Here is a 13921-nt window from a genome sequence, read left to right as displayed (position 1 = left end):
ACATGTGAGGTTTTTCTTGCTGTTTGATGTTTATTTAATGAAGGGGATTACTGCCATGGATAATACCAAGATGTTGCTCATAACAGATCTTCTCATCAGATATAAGAAAAAAAAAAAATTGGTGGCTTTCACTCATTCATTTCCTTACAGGTATTGAATGTTTCTCTTGTGTGTAATGCTAAGATCTATGGAATCACTCCCTGTTACATGAAATGATGAAAAAGAAAAGTCAAAAATACAAAATGAGAGCATTCCAAAGGATAGATCTTAACTGGCACCCTTTTGGGACGATCAGTAATGAAGCCAAGGGCCTGCTGAGTCCCTTCTGAGAGATGCAGTGTGTAAGACTGGGCTAAGGAGTCTCATGTGAATGTATTTTTTTCTTTCCTTACATGTCCTGATGTGTTTCTGCCTGAGAAACATGACATTTTTCTCAGTTTGTGCATCTTGGGTCAACACAAAGAGACAGAATGCCTTCCTCCTGTTTTCCCTCTTTTGTTTCATGAGATGATGTGCTTTGAAAAGGTGACTTTCACTTGTTACATGCTATTGGACTAGAAAGTCTTAAGCCTTATACAAGCTGTAATTCATACACAGACTTATTTTTCTTTACAACTGACTGGTTATTCTTGTTTTGCATGTGTTTCAACATGGTAGGATTTAAGTATTAGGCCCATTTCTGTAATGGAGTAGATTTTAATATTTCTTTAAGATTTGATGATCTAGACCTTTGACAACAGCAGTTATGAGAGGTCATTTCTCACATGGACAGTTCTTACCTAATATCATTAACGGCAACAATGTACATGAGAGTAATTGAATTTACTCTGTTTCAGATATGGTTGTTCTGGAAGCAATATGCTACCTCAATTCTAATGTGGCTATCATCTATTCAAAATTTTTGTCAGTACAGGAGACATGTCATGTAAATAAAGACTCAAATAAGTGATAGACGGATGGTTTTGCCATTTTACATGCCACTCTAACACCTGGAACCAGTGAGTACAGGAGTCTTCAGTGTGTTTTTCCTGTACTCTGTAGTATTCTCATTGGCTATAGTTCTGGTGAATGGTATTTTGTGTTTGAAAACTGTTTTTTAAAAAATGGTTAAGACTGAATGACTATGTCTATTGACAAGGAAAACCATGCTGAAGCCACTGCAAAACAGGAATAGATGAAGTTTAGAGAAACAGTGTCTTTCTGACCTATTTCATTTCAGATTCTTCTCCATTCTTTTTCAAACCACTCTACTTGTCTGTTTCTCTAAGATTCTTTGTGGCTGGCTCACAAGAGGCCTTTCCTTGAGGGACATGATTACTTTCCCTTTCCTCCTGTGGTTATTATTGACACAAGTGAAAAGTTACATAGTTAATGCATCTGAAAGCTACAAAGCATAATTTTGCTCCAGACCCTTACCCTGTCTCAAGGCAAGCACACATCTGAACACACGACTTTTCAGTCTCTCTGCAATAGGAGCCCATTGCCATGTTCTGACCAGAAGTGGGTAATACAACACACGTCCATAGAAGAATAGTTTCTTGTATATTTACCCAGTCGTAAAAGGAGCATCAAAGTAATTATGAAGTAGATGTTGTTAGATAAGTTCATTGTTTGTCTCACCTCACAGTAATGTGTTTTTTGTGCACGTGACTTTCATTAGTAGGTGTCAACTATCATGAAGCAACACATTTTCTTAGGGAAAATATGGCTTTGCACAGCCCTCTCAGAAAACAACTGTTGCTAAAGTATTGTCTGAAAAGACTGATATGATTTGAAGAAGGATATTGGCACATTCAAAAGAAACAAAAAAGCAGCAAATATTCATAAGTGGGTTGCAGCTGAGGGCAGATTCTTTAGATAGGTAGAATGTCCAGCGTGAACGCCCAAATAAAATCAGTGGTATCAAAGGGGTCAGAATTGCACTCCAAGGCATGAGAAGAGTATATTTGAATAAGACATAATTTGTTGTATTAAAATAAACAAGAGCTAGATACAGGCGAATGCATTTGAATTTGTTTCTTGAAAGACATTTCATAGATGATTTATTAATTAATTTTATTTTTATAAGATATTTGGGCAATCTTTACATAATACATAGAAACATACAGGGAAACTTCCTAACACCTTCTCATTTGTCTATAATCCCTGCAAAAGATTACCTGTGCTTTCAGGTGCTTGCAGTTAGAGCTTTTAAGTTTTTCTTTCAGGATGTGACCTATATGATCAGCTAAAAATTTACGTGTTTTTCAAAACATAGATTTCCTAATTGTACTTGTGGTTCTGCTATTTTACAGTTCATAGAATTGCAGTTATGGTACTGTGAACATGATAATTTCTCCTGCAAAGTACAGACTGTTCTGAAGTTGATGCAGACATGGATGAATATGCAATTTCAGCTTTAAAGTATTTTTTTCAAAATATTGTGTAGCTTTAAAATGTAAATTATATCTTAAAGTACACAAACATAGATATAAGGTATTAGTTAAGTTTGATTTTGCTTAGTGGCAGCTTGACAAAGAATAGGGGAATTATTTTGAATAGGTATTAAAGTGTTCTTATGAATGCTAGATTGTTAAATCAGTTGGTGTTATAATGAATTTGTTTACTTATTACAGTTTTCCTGAAGGTGTTTGAAAGTGCTGTAGATCCTGCTACAGTGACTGAAATGCTTGGAAGTAAGTATGATTTTTAAAATGCTTGAATAGTTGAATAACTAAAATGCTGAAGTAGGTCCATGTATTCACATAGTCTGTCCATCTGCTTGTCTGACTGTCTTTCTAAAGGACATCATCTGGTACACATGACACCCTTCATACATTGCTCTGAATTTAACCATTTGAGTGTCAGCCTCTACAACTTCTCCTTGAGTCAATTACATGATTTTTCTATTCTTAGGCCAGGCTGTGTTCTGACACCTAATGTAACATTAGGTTAACCTGTCAGGTGTGCTTTTTATTTTTTCCATCACCAATTCTTTATTTTGAAATCTGTGACAAGTCATGAAGTTAATGACTATCTAGTCTTTTAAAAGCAAAAATCTTATTTATTATTGGTAGGGGGGCAAGGAGAGGGAAAAAATTATTTATAACAATGATTTGTGTACATTCTTTTTCATCATTGCAAGTAACCTTTAGCCAGACTTTTTCAGTCATACCTACAGAAGCAGATGTTGTATTAATTTAAAAAGTTTTCATCCCTTGACTTTAATTCACTTAGCATTCCTTTGTCATTGCAGGGTCTCAGGTTTTTGTTCTTCTGGAGCGAGCCAATCCTGTAAAGCCAACAGATGGAGAGCTCATTTCTTTGCTTCTTCATTGCTGCTGCTTCTGTTTTCTCCTCCTCTTTGCATAATGGTACGGGCAAATATAGTTTGAAGGTACTGTACTGTGATTTCTGTTGCTCTTGTAGAAGAAAGAGGAATTGCTAGAAATGCACAATTCAAAGATGAAGGCAAGTGAACAGATTTTTCTTTTATTTTTTTTTTTTTTCTAGTTAGAGATCATTAGTGTCTTTTACAGTATTTGTCATGACATTACCTGCCTTGAAAGGCAAGCTGGAATTCCTTTTCACACCATTTTGGAAGGTGTCCTTTGGGCCACCCTGATCCACCAGGAAGACTAGTGTGTAAATGGAGCTGCTAATCAAACAGTAAAGAGCTATATATCTTCTCTGTAGTTCAAAGGATTCTACTCACTTTTCTTCACAATATTTGCTTTATGAGGAAATGCTCTGGGGCAGTGCTAGTGCCTCGGGCATACATTTTGATCTTGCTGGCTTTGTGCATCATGTTTCCCTTCTTGCATGGTTAATACCTATTGAAAGAGCAGACTAAAATCAAATTACTGCTTTTCATAGTAAAATTGCTTTACAACTGTTCTTTGCTGGTGAGTTTGCCACAAGTCTTTTTTTAGCTGCAGTGCCTCTTTTAGTGACACTTGATTCTGTGGTTGCAATGAGGGACTTAAGTGTTCTGATTATAAGGGCGATGCATATGCAGTGATTATGTTTTTAATCTTTTCCCTGTAACTGTTATTTTTAAGGGAATAGCACCAAAAATAGAGTTCTCCACAAGAGCAACCATTACAGAGCTTCTACTTCAGTATAGAAGGAAGGATTATGTAAGTGTTTATGGTAAGGATGCAGATCTGGTTACAGTTTTATAACCTTTGACTGAGTTTATTTGAGTCTAGTTTTGCTGTTGGCTTGGTATCTAGATACCTTAGGCAGCAATGGTAGGTAAGGTTTAAGGCTATGCTAGGGGTCCTAGATTTTTAACAACAGCAAATCTGACTGACTGAACTAAAGCCATCCATTTCTCATTTTTTTATCTGCTATTCCAGGTGCTCTTATTTCCTAATTATTAAGCAGTTTGTTCCAGGGAAAGCCCACAAAACCAAATAGTCCTTGCATTGCTTTCTATTGAAGGTAAGATTTGAGCAGATAATGACCTCTTGATTTGATGGCATTTCACTACCTCCTGTCTTTTGCTGACAGTGGTTTATATCTAGCTTTTACAAACATTCCTCTTTGCATGCTTAGTGAACTCATGCTTCCCCAATTTATCATAGCATCCTCTGATCCAGACTGGATTGCAACCTGTTAGGCCTTCTATGAAAAAGTGCTACCAGTGCTTTGTGTGCCTTGTTTAGTGGCTATATATATAAAAAAGCTTATCTATTAGATAAATATCCTAATTTTGCACTCCCTGCTGGAACAAAACACACACAGCAGATAAAGTACATTTGTTTGAGTTACAAGCTGCTGAATTTGGCCCCACAAATTATCTCTTGATCTGAGATACTTACAAGCTTTATTTGCATTAACTTCCACAGAAGTCAGAATTTCAAGATTTTAACCAAGGTTCTGAATTTTTTAAGCTCATAAGTGTTTTACTTCATCCTTCTCTGAGCTCTGTGACAGCCAGGGAACAATCTTTCAGGATTGAGCTCTAGGTAAGAGATTATACAACTGGGATAATATGGAAGGAGATAGGATATTTGAGCCCATGCTGACTGTTTTCTGATTTTGACTTTGTTGCACTCCAGACCAGATTCACAGATTCTTCCATTTTGTACATACAAAGATCCAGATTCTGCTATCATATGGTCAATTTCTGCTGAACTAATTTCTACTTACAGCTTAGTCTTCTTTGCAAGGAATTGCAAATGACTTGTACCTGTTTTTACTAAGGTAGTTGTACAACAGTGAATTTCTCTGCCAGGGCCAAAACAGAACAGAGAATCAAAGATCACCCAAATGAAGGAACTGATCACTAACACAATGCGAGACATCAGTGAACAGGGGTGAAAGCTATGGAAGGCACACAAGGTCCTTGGAATCACAAGCTCCTTCTCTTAAACACTGGACACCACTTCTGTGAACTCTGCAGAGAAAATCAGCAGCAGCCATCAAGACTGAACCTGGGGTCTGCTGAGTGCAAATCAGAAAATGAGGACAGACCATCTTTTGTTATCAGATATGTAAGTCCTAAAACTGTTGTACTGCATTAAGAAGGTGAATTTTTGTTAGCATTAATTTCAGCATTTTGGTCTATCCTGGCTTGAACTACTAGATCAGCAGAAGACTGAAGAAATTTAACAACAAATTTGAAAATGTAAATAGGAATATTTTTTTGTTCAGTATGTAATTGGCCTGTCAAACTCACTAACAGGTGGTAGAAATCAGGTCAGTCAGCAACATTCAGGAAATGAAAAGATATCACAAACAAATAATTCAAAGACACATTTAGATACTATAAAAATATAATACATTTTAGCCCCCCCTTTTCTTTTGGACATAAACCAATCTGTACATTTCTGTACTTGGTAAGGAATCCATGGGCAGTTTATTTCATATTTTTGAGATAGTCCTTCTGCTTCCTTTTGAAATCTCTGGGACTGGTTGTACTTACCAACAGGCCAGTAAACTGAGGTACCTGATGATATGGCCGTGATTGCCAGTCCCCACAGTTCTGCTTAGATGAGTCAGAGTCTTTTGCTTGTCACTTAAGTTAGTGGATGGTGTTTCTGGGGTTTTGTCATGTCTGGTTTCAGTTGGGATAGGGTTAATTTTCTTCCCAGTAGCTGGTGCCGTGCTGTGTTTTGGATTCAGTGTGAGAATAATGTTGGTAACACACTGATGCTTGAGCTGTTGCTATGTAGCACTTACCCTGAGCTGAGGACGTTTCAGTTCCCCCTGCTCCCCCAGCGAGGGGGTGCACAAGAAGCTGGGAGGGAGCGTGGCCAGGACAGGTGACCTGAACTAGCCCACGGGCTATTCCATACCATGGAGCGTCAGGCTCAGCGCATGGGCTGGGGGGGGAATTGCTGCTGGGGCATCGGTCAGCGGGTGGTGGGCAGTTGCCCAGTGCATCACTTGTCTTCTCTTGGGTTTTATTTCTATCACATTTTGTTATACTAATTTTCACTACTATTAGTACCATAATTAATACTGTTACTATTACTGTTACTATCTCTATTTTTTATTGTTGTTTTTATTATATTTTATTCTATTTTAGTTATTAAGCTGTTCTTACCTCAGCCCAGGAGTTTTATCGATTTTCCTCCCCATCCCACTGGAAGGTGCTGTGTAGTGCTTAGCTACTGGCTGGGGTTAAACCACAACACATCAATAAACCTTTGAGTTTAGCTGGTTTGGAGTTCCATCTGAATGCTTCAAAGCACTAACAATTACTAGGGCATTGCTCTTCTGAGTATTTGCCTGGCATAAAGAGAGGAAAACAGTGTTTCTCAGGTGATCAGTACTTCCAGGCTAAAGTGATAGCTGTTTAGAATACCTTAGGTTTACCTAGGTCCTGATTTTATATTCCACAGTCCTATTCCAGTGTGCATATGTTTTATCAGCCCTATATTTAACAGTCATGTGTATTTTAACTGTTTTCACAAATACTTTAATCCATGACAAGTTACATTCTTTAAATCCGGCTTTGCTTGAGAATTATGAAATCATTCAGCTTGAGATGGTGCTCTGGAGGTCAGCTAATCCAAACCCCACTTAAATGCAGCCCAGGAAGTTGTTGGCTGATTTGCCATGGGGTTGCACTGATAGCTCAGGGTCAGACTGTTGTTCACCAGGACCCTAAGATCTTTCTCTGCAAAGCTGATCTCTAGCCAGTTAGTCCATAGCATGTACTGTACCACAGCATAGTATTGGTGCCCAGGGTTGTTCTTTCCTGGATGCAGGACTTTGCATATATCCTTGTTAACTTTCATGAGATTGCTCTCGGACATCCTTTTGTCTGTCTTCAATCCCCCTGAATGGCAGTACAACCAACCATTTTATGGATCAGCTACTCCTCCCAGTTTTGTACTGTCTGTGTATTCTCTGAGGGTGCACTCTGGGTCATTGGTGAATATGTTAAACAGTACTGGCCTCAGTATTGACCCCTGGGATACACTGCTAATGACTTGCCTCTAAGCCCGTGATCACAACCCTCTGGGCCTGGATGTTCAGGCTATTTTAATGCCCCTCACTGTGCACTTATCTAACCTTTACTTTATCAGCTTTTCTGTGAGGATGTTATGGGAAGACAGCGTTAAAGCCTTACTAAAGTCAAGATAAACAACATCCACTGCTCTCCCTACATCCACCAAGCCAGTGACCTCATTGTAGAAAGTTATCAGGTTGGTGATGCATGGCTTCCTCTTTGTGAATCCACACTGACTATTCCTGACTACTGTCTTGTACTTCACATGTTTGGAAGATTGTCTTCCAGGATTAGTTGCTCCATTATCTTCCCAGAAATTACGGTGAAGCTGGCCAGTCTATAGTTCCCTGGATCTTTCTTCTTGTCCTTCTTAAAGATGGGAGTGACATTGGCTTTCCTCCAGTCTTCAGGAACCTCTCCCTGTTGCTGTGACCTTTTGAAGATAATCAAGATTGAACTTACAGTGACATCATGCAGCTCCTTCAGCATTTCTGGGTGCAACCTCTTATGTCATATGAAATTACATATGCCCAGTTTGCTTAAGTTTCTCTTTAATCTGGTGTTGTGGTTTGAGCCCAGATGGCAACTGAGCACCATGCAGCCGTTCACTCAGGTCTTGCCCTTTCAGGAATAGTGTCCTGGGTTGAGTGAGTGGTGGAGGTTTTTTTTGGTGGCAGGGGAGGGACTATAGGGGCGGCCCCCTGTGAGAAGTTTCTTGAAGCACCCCCAGCTCCAAGTCAGCTCCACCTCTGCTTAAAAACTGAGCCAATCAGCTGCGCCTTTGTGATAATGTATTTAAGAAGGGACGTGGTGACGGGAAATCGGACTTGTGAGGAGGAGTTGCTGCAGCTGCGTGAACACCAAGGTCAGTGGAGGAACGGAGGAAGAAAGGAGGGGGGAGGTGTGCCAGAGCAGAGACCCCCCTGTATCCTGTGGTGAGACGGCAGGACAGCCCCCCCTGCCACCCATGAAGATCTATGGTGGAGCAGACATTGATTTGTGGCCTGTGGCTTCTGTCTGAATGATCAAGGTGTCTGTGCCCGAAGAAGGCCGGGGTCTTGTGGGAAAAGGTAGCCCCGCTGCTGTAATTCAGCGCTGGGAAGATTGCAGCATGCGGGGGTGTCCCACACCGGAGCAGCTCAGGAAGGGCTGCAGCCCGTGGGAGGGACTCCAGTTGGAGAAAGTTGGTGACCCACGATGGAGCAGTGTGGGGAATGCTGTGGCCCATGGGAGGAACTCACGTTGGAGAAAGTTTGTGGAGGACTGTCCGCTGTGAGAGGGGGACCATGATGGAGCCGGGGGAACAAGTTCCAGAAGCTCCCCCCACCAAAGATGGAAAAAGTGGCAGCACTGACTGCACCCCCCATTCCCTGCCCCTGCACCACTGAGGGGAGGAGGTAGAGATATCGGGAGCAGAACTGAGCCTGGGAAGAAGGGAGGGGTGGGGGGAAGGTGTTCTCAAGATGTGGCAATGCTTCTCACTGTCCTACTGTGTTATGTGTTGTTAGTGTCTGGAATAAATGTATGTTCTTTTCTTTTCTTCCCCTAACGAGTCTGCCTTTTGCTTGTGCCCATAAAGGGTGATTTTTTTCTCCATCCGAGCCCTATCTCAAACCCCAAGCCTGACTCTCTGTCCCTTCTTATTGCCGGGAGAGAAGGGAGAGAGAGCCACTGCGTGGTGGTTGGCTGCTGACCAGGCTCAAACAACGACAAATAGGAATGAGAAAATGAAGCAAAATGGATCAGTAAACCAGATAAGGACAGGGAGAGTGGCTCACCCATTACAGTCATAGGCAAAAGACAGACTCGTTAGGGGAAGAAAAAAAAAGAATATCAGTTTAATTCAAATGCTAGCAATGACAGCACTTAACAGACAAGGTGGGACAGTGAGAAGCCCCATCAAGTCCAAAAACACCTCCCCCCCATCCCTCCCTTCTTTCCAGGCTCAGCTCTGGTCTTGATCCCTCTGCCTCCTCCCCCAGCAGCGCAGGGGGCAGAGGATGGGGGTCACAGTCAGCTCACTGCTCCTTTCTGCTCAGGACATGAGGTGAACACCGCACATTCCTCCCCTGCTCCATGTGCTCCCCTTTGACTGGAGACAGTACTCCATGAATATTCTCCGGCATGATTCCTCCCCACAGGCTGCAGCCGTTCCCATGCTGTTCAGACGTGGGTCCCCCCCGCATGTCACAGCCCTCCCAGCACCGAACTACAACAGCGCGGGCCGCGTCTCACCTCAGAGTCCTGGCTTCCTTTAAGCGCAGCTGCTTGTCCTGCTGTGGACTTCTCCACAGTCTTTAAGTCAGCCTCTGCTCCACTGTGGACCTCCATGGCTGGCAGGGGGGGTGGCCCTGCCTCTCAACATGGGATGCAGAGGTCTCTGCTCGTGTGTACATCCAACCATTCCTTCTTCTGTCCACTGACCTTGGTGTTCAAATAGGTGTCCTGATTGTTACTCTTCCTCACAAGTCGCAACTCACTGTAAGGTTCCCCTTCATAAATATGTTCTCGCAGAGGCACCACCACCATTGCTAATTGGTTTGGCTGAGCTGCAGCTAGGGATGAGCGAACAGCTGTGATAGTTGAAGAGCAGCCTTCTCTGAATTAAAGGCAAATGAAAGAGCTCTGAAATCAGAAGTCCCTGCTCACAGAATAGCTCAATAAAGGGAGAACACATTGATCTAGATAGAAAGAGGAAGACAGTACAGTGCGTTGTAAAGTCGTAACGAAGGACTATAGAGTGGAAAACATGTAGGCTCTGAACTGGTGACAAAACCACAGCAGTGGAGCAAACACAGACTGTAAGTGCAGTCAAAGAGAACAGGCACAGCAACATGATTGCCACGGACCATTTCTGGAGGGCTACCCATCCTGCAGCTGTCAGCAGGAATGTCAGTCCTACCGACCTTGGTCCCAAGTAACCAAGAGTCGAGTTTGGTATGCTAACTGCATGACACATTGGCAGGACACACAGGAAAGGAAAAGAAGAGAACAGTTGTATCTCTGATTTCAAGACTCTTTTTTAGGACTTACTGCTTTAAATATACATAAGACTTCTGGGACTCCTGCAAAGCCAGAAGCATCTGTACTCACACCCTTTTTTCAGCTTATGCTGGTTAAATGAAAGATGTATCTGCACAAAGCCTACCCCCTTGACTTGACCTCTCTTCCTTTTCACATATTTTCTCTTTTAAGTGCCAAAATATATGTTACTAATTCTTTTTGATAACCCTCCAACTTTTTCTTAGTCACCCAGTGAGTGACTCATTCTTGCTGAAGACATGAGTTAGCACTGCTAGCACTCTCCTGACTGACAATCCGTGTAGGATGACATATTCTCTTCCCCTGCCCTCAGAGGTCCTGCTCAAGCTGTTTGTTTTACGGGCATGTGTAGAAAAGGCCTCTTTTTGATCAATATGTTTTTCCTGCTTATTAAAGCAAAGCATCAAGAGCCTAGCAAGGTAATTTATTTCTTCATCAACAGAGTTGTGGGCAGTGCATCCCAGCCTATTTACAGTATTAGGCAAAAATACAGCTTTTGTGTTCAACAAGCTCAAGATAAGAATGGGACTGCACATTACTAGGAAGACCACTGACCTTCGTTTACCAAAAATCCTTTAATTTTAAGTGCAGTGACTGTATGTTTTAGTGGGGAAGAGGGACTTCAATATAATAGAATGCCGCAAGAACATTGTAACAAGCTATCCTCTCCAACAGAGACAGAAATGTGATTAATATGTTCTGTTTATCCCCTGGCATGACCAATAGGGATCAAAAACCTGGGAAACCATGCCATCAACCACAACATTCAAAGACAAAACAAGAAAACAAGTCAGTAATCCAATCCTAATAAAGACAACAGTCAATGTGCTGCAGCAATAGGAGCTAAAATTATAAAAGCAATTGGTTGCTCCGTGGGTTTCCATGGTCACTGTAACTTGTTAGTTTATTATTAAATAATAAATAATTACACGGTGATGCCACTTTCTGCATTTTCAGAGGAAATCTAAATTTAAAACTGCAAGGATTAATTTTCCATGAAGACCCTGTTTCTCTTCATAAATTAATAGGGGAAACCACTTAATAACAAAAACTAAACCTCCACGTGCTCACATCCAGAAATGCTGCCGGATTCAACTGCAGATCAGCCCTGGCTTTCCCGGTGCTATCGTTGCAAGATCAGACAGCAACTCTCTACTCCTCCTGGGTCACCTGTCCTGCCTTCCACTCCTTATAATCTTCCTTTTTATGCCTGAGTTCTCCTGGGAGCACCTTACTCACCCATGCCGGTCTCCTGCTGCTTTTCTTTGATTTCCTACTTGTTGGGATGGAGCTTTCTTCACCTTGGAGGAGGTGATCCTTGAATATCAACCAGCTCTTGTGAAGAACCCTCTTGTGAAAGAACCCTCTTCTTTCCTGGAACATATTCCATGGGATTTTGCAAAGCAGGCTCCTCAGGAGGCCCAAGTCTGCTCTCCTGACGTCCAGGGTTGTGTTCCTGGTTTTTGCCTTGATAGGGCCTCTCCGGGTCCTGAACTCCAATGCCTCATGGTCACTCAGGATGGCCCCGACCTCCACATCCACAGCCAGTTCTTCCTGGTGTGAACTAACGGGTAGCGTAGCATCCCATGACCTGACTGAAACATCCACGCAATATTTAGCAACAGAAACAGACTCCTAGTCTTGCTGACCTGAGTTTTGTCTTTATACTCTTTGCCACGTCACTGCCAGATGTGTTAAAGAAGAATCACAGAATCACAGAATATCTCAAGTTGGAAGGCACCTACGAGGATCATTGAGTCCAACTCCTCGCAGAAATACCTCCAACTAAGTCATACAACTAAAAGAGCATTGTCTAGACACTCCGTGAACTCTGGCAGGCTTGGTGCCATGACCACTTCCCTGGGGAGCCTGTTCCAGTGACCAAGGACCGTCTCAGTGAAGAACCTTTTCCTAATGTCCCCTCTGAACTTGCCCTGACACAGCTTCTTTCCATCTCCTCGTGTCCTGTTGCTGGTCACCAGAGAGAGGAGATCAGCACCTCCTGCTCTGCTGCCCACCCTGAAGAAGTGGGCGGTGAGACTTGCTGAGACCACACAGAAGCTCCAGGCCCTACCTGGCTTTGGGGGACACCAGCAGTCCTTTGAGGGGATTTATATTTTAGCACGGAGAGCAGAGAAAGGGTAGTGGCTGGCCGTCGGGACCACTGGTCTTGCACTGAGGATGTAATCAGTGCTTAGAAGAGGGAAAAGCGAGTCTTCTTCCTGCTTGGGGCCAGCGGTCATCAAGCCAGCAGGAACCGGGAGCAGAGGACATGTTTCTCCGAGGAAGAAAGAAACTGCCTCTCACAGTAGCAACTCTGATGGCTTCCTTCATAGCATCATTTCTTAACTTTTAAAAGAAGACGTCTTGCTTTAGAATGCTTTTACCTGCAGAGAGTTGAGGGCGAGTGCAGGAAACCGAGAGTAGAAAAGTTGTTCTCGCTTCCAGAAATAATATGTCACTTTATGCTCCTAAAACTTGTGTATGTCACTTTATACTCCTAAAACTTGTGTATGTTTCTCGCTGTACATTTTGTCCTGAAATGTTACGTTGTCTGGGAAGTCTCTCTTTATGAAATTAAATCTAAGCAGCAGAGCAAACTGTGTTTTCAGAGGAGGTGATTTTACAGTTGCATCATGCAGTGTACATGCTTTAGCAATTTGAGAAGGCAAAAAGAAAGAGTAAGAAAGGGAGGATGTGTGAGATTATTATTGTCTGTGAAGGATGGAGATGCTTTCCACTAGAGCGATTTTTGTACGTTACGATGTGCATCTTCCTATTATTTCTTCATTTTCATGTGGACAGTTCTAAATCGTTCCATGAAGTAACCTCGCCTTTACCTTACCATAAGGTGAAGCAAAGTGTGAGAGCAGCAAGATGTTCTCTTAAATTCCATGTGAAACGAGGTACTTCTAATTTGCTGCTAGTAATAATAGAACGGGGCTAATACCGCTGTTGATATTCCCACCTATCTCAAAATCTTTATTTATCTTTAAAATCCATATGCAGGCTTGTGCTGGTTTTCAGTTCAGATGAGCTGTTCACCAAAGAAAACACTGTTTGGGATGGACAGGGGGCAATACCAATCACCTCGTTCCAACCCCCCTGCCACGGGCAGGGACACTTCCCACTACACCAGGCTGCTCCCAGCCCCGTCCGACCTGGCCTTGAACCCTTCCAGGGAGGGGGCAGCCACAGCTGCTCTGGGCACCCCGGGCCAGTGCCTCACCACCCTCACAGGAGAGCATTTCTTCCCTATATCTAATCTGAGTGTACCCCCTTTTAGTTTAAAACCATTACCCCTCATTCTTTTTTCCCCCTTTTTAAGAATGGGGGTTCTGTTTCCTCTTTTCCAGTTGGTGGGGACTTCACTGGACTGCCACGACTTCTCAAATATGACAGAGAGTGGATCAGCTGCTTCATCTGCCAGTT

General features: G+C 42.4%; 1 long non-coding RNA gene across 4 annotated transcripts; it reads left to right on the top strand.

The window, feature by feature from the left end:
• Positions 1-417: 417 nt before the first annotated feature.
• Positions 418-13089, top strand: LOC116962015. Of its 4 annotated transcripts, none has more exons than XR_004407317.2 (5): positions 418-525; positions 2616-2675; positions 4341-4425; positions 5222-5480; positions 11518-13089. It is a non-coding gene; the product is annotated as an uncharacterized LOC116962015 (long non-coding RNA). The 4 variants fall into 4 exon arrangements; XR_004407315.2 differs by having other exon boundaries at positions 5191-5480; positions 11567-13089; XR_004407314.2 differs by having other exon boundaries at positions 5191-5480.
• Positions 13090-13921: the final 832 nt, after the last annotated feature.

This window comes from Tyto alba, unplaced genomic scaffold (genome assembly GCF_018691265.1).
Source record: "Tyto alba isolate M040663 unplaced genomic scaffold, T.alba_DEE_v4.0 Super-Scaffold_42, whole genome shotgun sequence".
In the NCBI taxonomy this organism is placed as follows: Eukaryota; Metazoa; Chordata; class Aves; order Strigiformes; family Tytonidae; genus Tyto; species Tyto alba.
This window is presented reverse-complemented; position numbering and strand designations above follow the sequence as displayed.